This window comes from Colletes gigas, unplaced genomic scaffold (assembly GCF_013123115.1).
Source record: "Colletes gigas isolate AHSC1104 unplaced genomic scaffold, ASM1312311v1 Colletes_gigas_Sc00004, whole genome shotgun sequence".
Lineage (NCBI taxonomy): Eukaryota > Metazoa > Arthropoda > Insecta > Hymenoptera > Colletidae > Colletes > Colletes gigas.
Window position 1 is genome coordinate 9536169 of NW_025106633.1, and position 9092 is coordinate 9545260.

Consider the following 9092-nt stretch of genomic DNA (forward strand, 5'->3'; position numbering starts at 1 on the left):
TCTTGGAACGTCGAACGGTTTTTTATCTATAGTTATGTGGCGTCGCTTCTTGCACTCGCCAGCAGAGGGCCACGCTCTCTCGCAAGCAATCAACCGACCGTCTATTCATATAATACACTCCTCGAGTGACCATTCAATGGCTCGGCGTTTGAGTCAGGGCCTACTAGAATTGCAAGATTCTGTGTTTTAGCTATTCTTCTTGGGGACTCTTGTAAAAGCAATAGTCGTCAAGTAATAAAAGGGAATATAAAAAACGGAAGGAGGGAACGCCGGTAAACACGCAAACATTACATCGATTAAACGGAACAACCTGCAAAGTCCCGTGTTCCTCTTGATCTTAGGTGGCCGGACGTACTCCAGTATTATCGTCATTAGGCGTCATCGAGCGGCACGGTTATTAAATTATATCATACCATTATTCAATATTACCGTGATCTTCTCGGTGAGGGTCGATTTCGCACGGTCGCTCTTCGCGACGCCCCTAAAATAAAAAATCGCCGTGGCTTTCTTATTTTCCCGCTAGATGGTCGACCCGAAGAAAAGAAGAAAAACGAAAGTAGTGGGAGTTTAGAGGGGCAAATGGGGAATGGGGGGGTCGGGAGATGGTGGTTTTAACGCCCGAATTCTCCTCTTCGAAGGACGAACCGAATCCTCGTTTCTCGAGTACTTCGTGGTGGGTGGTGCGTATACCGGCCAAGAAGAGTTGTTCTCGAGTGGTTCCCCGATGTACCGTTGGAATCGGTCGTCGAAGAATTTCCCGCTGCCCGGGCCCCGCGGAGAAAAATGTATATGGCGGGCTCTCTGACTGACGCTCTATCGCTCCCGACGACAACAAGAATATACGAACAGCCTTCTCTCTTTCGGTGCTTATCGATGGAAATCTCCAACAATCTTCGAACGGTTTCCCCTAACAGTTTCCGTGCCCGAGCGATCTAAGAACCATCGTCGCGGCGGGAATAAACTTGTCCACTCAATTTCCATCTTAATTCCACGTTATCTCCCGCTCGATGGACGGACGATAACAGCACCGAGCGCGATCGCTCAATTTAACCCTTCCAATTCTTAACGGTCCACCGTTCTTTTTCATACTCGACGCAAGTTTATTGTACATATTGATACGACAATAGAACACATAGAAATGATTTGTTGGTTCCATAGTGTGATTAACATTATTGATACCTTTCATGTTGACGATTAAAATACGATTTTTTTTTAATTAGAATACGTATTCATGCCATTGCATCAATCAAATTCAACATAAGTTATTAAAAAATAATATTTACGCGTTCTGCAATTTTAAATATGTGTTAAATTTTACATACTGTTAACAAGTTTTATACTGTTCCAAAAAAGGATACGTATGGTTTATAAAAATAGTGAACCTTATTAGCGACTTGGGTAATATCTAACATTATTTATACAGGGTGTCTCGTACGAATTCGGAGGTGGATTATTTTTTTGGAAGGTTAGTGGCAGAGAGGCGATTCGCGAGGGGTGGTTCGCGATCGTGTTCTCGACGATGCCTTGACCTGCCTCTAGCGAAGCCTACGGAGTCGAAACAGACGCGAACCTGATCGGCGCGTACGCGTGGACGGATAAGCCGTCATTGCTATTTTTAAGCGCTACCTTTCTATTCCTCCGCGGAGACAACGCGATCGATACCCTTCGTAGGACTCGCGAGTTGTTTTTAGTAGGCTTTCGAACTCGCGCGGAGGATTCGCGATTACTTAACGCGACGCCTACCCACGCGTTCCTCGTCGAGAAGGGCTGCACCTTCGAACGGATTAAGACATATTTTAGTAAAATCTCTGTTGGCCATAAATTAATTCACAATAGAAAATTTAAATTAATTTAAAATTTTTCCCAACACACAGGGATTCGATACCTCTTTCGTCACATTTTTAAACTTGTTATTATCGATTTATTAACGGGAAGAAGAAATATAGATTGCACACATAACATACTGTCGCTTATAAAATTTTAGCAAAATAATTAATTTACAGTGCGCTGCGATATTAAGAATAATTTTATAAATCTAACTCGTTGCTAATTTTCGTGATAGATATTATAGTTTAACGAATCTGTAGATTTGTGGTTTCACGGGGATATTGGGATTGGAGAAGCGATGAAAATGGAAAATGGAGGGGAGTCGCGATTGCAACAGGTAACGTCGAGGATCCAGGAAGCAGGATCGCGAGGTGGTTGCGAATGTTGTGAAAGCGGTCGAGGGAAAAGGAAGCTTCCGCCGATATTTGCCGAACGCGAGGAGCGACTTCTTCATTTGCGCAGAGAGGAGACACATCCGCCGGCCTGTGTTTTGTCCCTGATACTTCTCCGTCGAGGTGGTTGTTGCGGAGTCGCGTGGGCGACCGGAAACTCTCCCTCCCACATTCGCGTGCCCTACCTCTTCGAAGGGACTTTCAAAGAGGAACAACGTCGAAGAGCGAAGGAGGGGGTGGAGTACCGAGAGGAAGAGAGGAAAATAGAAACCGTGAAAAGGGAAGGAGCAAAGATGTATGATGCGGCGTCACGCTAAGCCGGAGAGTCGGAGAAATCCTCAAAACTGCACTACCTTGCCTCGTCAAAGGAAATTATGAAAAATAATCCAGAAACGATTATCTGCTCTCTAAATTTTTTACCTTACCTGGGAACAATTTTAATGCGAGATTCTAGGGGCCAAAATAAGACGAAAAGCAAGAATATCAACTTCTTGACTGAGCCTTCGTTAAAATGTTATTAACAATTAAATTCGAAAGTTTCAAATCGTTCTGGAAAAATTATTTTCGCTTGCGGGGGTCAATAACAATCATTTTTGGTCATTATAGGTACCTCCGAAATCCTACGCATTTTCGAGAAAAAAATTCGAGAAGGTGTGAAATTTTCCGCCGGAAAAAAAAATTTTAAATCGTCCTAAAAAAATTATTCTCGGTTGTAGAGGTCGATTACAATCATTTTCGGTGAATAGACATACCCCCGAAATCCTACCCACTTTTTAGAAAAAAATTCGAGAAGGTGTGAAATTTTTCGACGAAAAAAAAAATTTCAAATCGTCTGGAAAAATTATTTTCGGTTACGGGGACCAATTACAATAATTTTTGGTGAATAGACATACCTCCGAAATCCTATCCACTTTCTAGAAAAAAATTCAGTACGGGCGGAACTTCAAACGTTAATAACTTTGTAACGAAGCCTCCATCAACAAAGTGGTATTCTTGATTTTCGTCTTATTTTGGCCTCTAGAATCCTTCATTAAAATTTTTCCCAGGGGTGGCCGAACACCCTGTATAGTTGATCTATGGTTATTTAGAATAATCTTTCGTAATATAGCATAGCTTGCTCCTTCTACTCGTTAACTATGTTTAAATCTCGAGTGCCTAATAGAGAATATTTCTGACGTGGAACGATTCGTAGTCGACGTTCGTGATTAAACAGCGTCGTTTCTCACTTCCCCGGGTACGGTTGTTGAAAAAAAAGAAATAACGTAATGTATTTCGCGTTTCGTGGCCCCGGTGAAAATAGGTGATGCAACGACGATTTGTTTACGGATGGTAACCGTGGGCCACGTGGTTTTAATTACGCCCGTCGGACGTCAGCGCCGTGGCCATTTTCTCAAGGGGCCCTGAAACGAACTTAATTGACAGGTAATATTTATCACCCGCAGGATCGATCGACCCTTTGGGGCCCTAGACCACTTTCACTCGAAATTTATTCCGATCTTAACTAATGGCGCTGGAACTCGTCCACCGGCCGCGGTAATCGATTTCGTATCGACAATGAAACGAAAATTAGTACGAAACGTATCATTAATCGTGCGTCCCGTCGCGCAACAACGGCGAAAAACGTTCGATCACAATGGCTCGAATCAACCCCTAGCGGGCACTCTCGATAACACGTATATGGTCGTTTCACGCTCGAACGTAATAATTAACCGTTACGTAACGCCCGAAAACCCTGTGGACGATAGAAAGGCTAATTATCGTTTATCATAACGACGGGGACAATTGATCCATAGAGTTGGACGACCTAGTCTCGTATCGTCAAAGATATAACTCTTTGGATGGATCTTAGAGATGGATGATACTCTATTTCTTTTTGTTTTTCAACTTCGTGCAATCTACGAACATTCAATCACGAGTAACGTTCGTCGATGCAGTTCTAGGAATTGGGATGGCTACTTCAAATGTGTTGGAATATGGAAATACGACAATCGCGACATCTATGTTATCGTACAATAGAGATTGCATTGCTGCCATCTAGGCTTTGTACAAGTGCTGTGCACGTTGTCAACCTCTCCGTAGTCTTGTGTCGACAGTTAAAGCGAGCACGTCTTATACAAATTCTTGTGAATATACAACTGTAATTTCGTCAATTATTAATTCACCAGCCAACAAAATGAAAATATTTCTTTCAATACGGATACGCAATTGTAGAGGTATAAAATAAATGGTAGCCACAGGGTTAACGATAACAAATACATTTAGATGTTACTGGTTCGGGGCAACGGGACGAGTCAGCGAAGAAAGAAAAGTGCTCGACGTGGCCGACGCTTGCAGCTGCAGTCGTTGGCTACCAAAGGACACTTACAGGTCACACTCAGCGACGTTTGTTTACATTTGCTGAATCGTCTCGTTGGTCCGAGCATAGCTCGTGCTTCTCGTCTTGTGTTCTCCTAAATAAACACAGACACCTTATCGAGGGTTCGAGACCATTTCGGAATGCGGTATAATTACAAAGGTGTCGGTAGTCTTTGCTCAAATTAACCCAACAGCGACATCAAAAGTATTCTCAGAATCCTACATAATAAACAAAGTTTAATTATATAATAATAGTAATATCCATCGATTGCCATTTATTTTAGAGATCCAGAGTGCTAAATGATCTTGACTTCTAGCTACTATAGCGTCTAAGGACGTTTTCCCTTGGTTCGTACACTACATTCAAAGTAACTAAAGTACCTCTTGTCATAGAACAAAAATCCCACGTAAATTGTCCTCCATTTTAAGTGGACCTTACCCTGATGTTAGTACTATAGCGTCTAAGGACATTTTCCCTTGGTTCGTACACTACATTCAAAGTAACTAAAGTACCTTTAGTCACAGAATAGAAATCCAACATAAATTGTCCTCCATTTTGAGTGGACATTACTCTGATTTAGTACTATAGCGTCCAAGGACATTTTCCCTTGGTTCGTACACTACATTCAAAGTAACTAAAGTACCTCTTGTCACGGAATAGAAATCCAACATAAATTGTCCTCCATTTTGAGTGTACCCTACCCTGATGTTAGTACTATAGCGTCTAAGGACGTTTCCATTTGACTCGTGCCTCAGATTCGAACTAGCCAAAGTACCCTTCGACAAATATAAATATTCCCCTAGAAATTGTTCTCCATTTTGACCGCAAGTATGCCCCCACCCTGATGGTAACCCCTCCACGGTGATACGGTAGGGTGTTGCGCCAGGTTTAGCACTCCTGAGCGTTATCCGGACACCTGAATCGAGAGGATTTTCACAACACCGCTGCCTGACGCGAGAGAGCTCCGGCTAGGTTGTCGCGTGGGCGACCGGAAACCGTACCTTCCTACCGTCTTTGGTCGTCACTCGACGACTCCGGCGTAGAACGGGGCGAGGAGTGAGGGGAGGGCGGAGGGGTGGAAGGCAGGGGGACCGGGGGGTAAAGGGGGAGGAGAGAAAAGGCAGACCGACCGAGAACTGGCGCACAGCGTTCTCCTTCGACGTTCTCCAGCCAGTACCCGCGGCCGAGGGCGGATCTGTCTCTCCTGATCGTCGCGTAATGCCTCGACGATTCAGCGGAGATCCCCACAGGGAATCCTACTTACCGGGGGCCCGCGGAGGATCGATCGAAGGGACCGAATTTCTGGAAACTCGACGACCGTTGACCGTCCGACGCCATCTTGAAAACGGTTCGACGTCGTCGACGATAGCCACGGCGCGCGGTGCACGGGCCCCGGAGTCGCTGTAAAAGGACCGAAACTTCGCGGCTCGCCGTCCCATTGGTTCTCGCGTGAAAGTTGTCTCTCCGAGCTCTCGCGGTGTAAGCAAACCGAGCGAAGTTTGCTCGAGAGACCGCGTCGAGTGGCGGCCGTCGACGGTGGATTCGGACAGCACGGAGACACGTTGCACGGTTTTTCGGTAAACCGAGTAGCCTCGTGGTGTTTACCGAGACCGTTGATCGATCGTGAGAAAGATGGGGGACCGATGGAAGTCTGGAGGATCTTGGGGTTCACCGGAAGTCGAAGACGCGTCGAGGACGTTTGGAAGCGTGTCGCGAGGCTGTCGAAACGCGTCGACGCGAAGAAGAGTGGAGAAAAAAAAAATGGTATCTAGGCTCTTCGGATGATAGAAAGGCGATGACCTCGATCCTACGCCTGCCGCGTATAAAACGCCGTTCCCGTCTTGCACCTCGTTCCGCCTGTTTCTGCTTGCCTGTTCTGACTGGCCTGCCCACGCCTGCCCTTCTGTCAATTATATTTACTATTTCATTCATACCCGGCCGCCGCTTGGGTCCACGAGCCGTGCCCATTCACGAGAACGGCCGCGAATGCCAGATCGCTCGCGCCCGATGGCTATCCGATAGGCCAAGCACCTCCATATATGATTCGGATGGGAGTGCAACCACGGGCGAAAATTTCATTTACCCGTAATCTAGGATTATGTTGCGTAAGCACAGATGTATCGCGATACAGAGAACATGGTATACTCTGTGCCACGCTGACCATCCGTCTACATAGTCGAAACGAACGTTGGTACTTCCGGTCAAAACTCCATTGGGAAACCCCCTTATAACGGATCCAGACTCCTGTAAATATTGGACGATCACAATTTTCAAATACAAGCTTAGGTGACATATTTAGGTAACCCCAAATATAAGGAACTTCTTTTTGTAAATTTTCAATATTATTTTTGATCGTTTAAAAATATTTATGTAACAGTTACAGTTGTGAAATATCATTTTAAATTAATAACATGAGTCTCTGCAGATTGTAAGGCAATTTTAGGTACCGCCAAATATATGGAATTTCTTTATTATTTCTATCCATTTAAAAATGTTTAAAAAGAGGTTATAACCCCATTTCGATGGTCAGCTGAGCCACTCAGAAACCACGAAACGAACTCCTATTATTATTATTATTATTATTATCATTAGACTGCGGATGTTTATGCATTTATGGGAAATTTTAAACTTCAAAAAACTACACTTTAATATGCAAAAATATAAGATACGAATTATTATATTTAGGGGTTGAGACAGCCCTCTGCGAAGCTTCCGTTTCATTAATTCTATTAATAAAAATGTGAATTTGCATAAAGATCCGCAGTCTAATTATCATTATAATGGAAAGTGAGAAAATTAGCGGGCCACCCTGTATATGGTTGGTTGCATAACACCGTTCGAGGATCCGAGCTGCCTAGGATAAGGATTAGGATTCAGAAAAGCTCCGTCGGCCATTAATCACCATCGTTCTCGGCCCGCGACGTGCGCGCGCGAACTAAAAGCGAACATTTTTACGAATCAGTTGCCCAACGGATTTCGTCGTAACGCGAGTACATAACCTCGAACGGTCCGTTCTTTACTTTCTCACCGGCTTTCCTCTCCCGATACGCCGCGTACCGTGAGAATTTTTTCGGCCCCGAAAGGGTTTCCCTCCCGTTAATCGGGTGCTAATTCGTCTGATGCGCTGTGGAAACAAACGTGAGGGATCTCGCTAATTCGGTGCCAGTCGGCCGTAAAAACACGGCGCGACGCTCACGAAACCGCCCAGCGGTTTCTTTCAACGGGTAACGAGCGATCGCGTTTATTTACAACGCAAATGTCGCGATCGAATCGGAAAATTCATGCGGACTGGATTCGCCGTTACGGGTTAACGATTCGTTTTTCACGATCCAACGGAGATTAATAGCTGTTGGTACGCGAGAATACACCTACTCGTATTCGACGAGGGTCGCCTAGTAATATCGAGGCTTTTTTTCCCCCTAGTCTATCATCGTGGAGTCTCAAGGTAAAATGAAAAAACATTTTTTAAACCGATTCTGGTCTCGTTCCAATTATTTTAATTCGTTGGTACTGCTTACACCTGCGTACGTTTATGTTTCGATTTGTTGCAAAAACGTGATTATGTGTTGAGTCGTTGACGAAAGATCGATTCGGTCGTGCGAGTCGAATTAACCTAAAGAGGCTGAAACACTTTTCGTATCCCGTCGGAAGAGATGAGGTCAACGTTATTTTCTAATAGATGAAACACTCGACGAAAGCGCACGCACACGCAACACGCGCGCGATAACCCGAATAATTAAGTTTCCACGATGATTCTCGTATTCCTATAAAGGCATCGCTACGCGCCCACGCCCAATTCCTTTTTCACTTTGCGACCGTTGGCGCCGTGATTTCAAAGCCGTTTCAGAACCTGACGATGTCCTTTCCGTGTAGTATCCGTGTAATACCCGTTAACGACCGTTACGCTGTTACCGTACCGTCAATGGCAACTCTGATACGTTTATGGAATTCGACACGAGCATTGAACAAAGTAGGAAATAACATCGTGTACTCGTTAAAAGGTTACGATAGTCACAGAGTATCGTTCTTAGTCCTTTCCTTACGAGTGAACGCTTTAGTCGCTGTTTTAGTCGAAGTTGCTGCTGACGAATATCGATATGTTATCGACAACATAATCGATAATGTTTAGATGTTACCGATATGTATCGACAACGTTATCGATAGTGTCTACGACAGACGAGATACAGAATAGATGTTTCGTCTTTAGAACTTTGGTGTCGCACTCGTGTAAGCTCTTCAAAAGTCAGTGGCGACCTCCACGCTTAAACAACGTTGAGCCCGAGAACTATGTACGCAACTCCACCACTGAGATCGATAAAATCACAGCCTCCTTCTTTACCAGTCGGGTTGAAAATAAATCTGACAAGCACAAACGAGATATACGAGTAGACCTTCCACCCAATGTATTTTTTCCGCCCATTTTTATGGGGTTTCGAAACCCCATTACCATTTTCGTGTCATTCGCAACGTTACCAACAGATTCAGAAACGAATTTCAATCCCTTCCATAGTCAACTC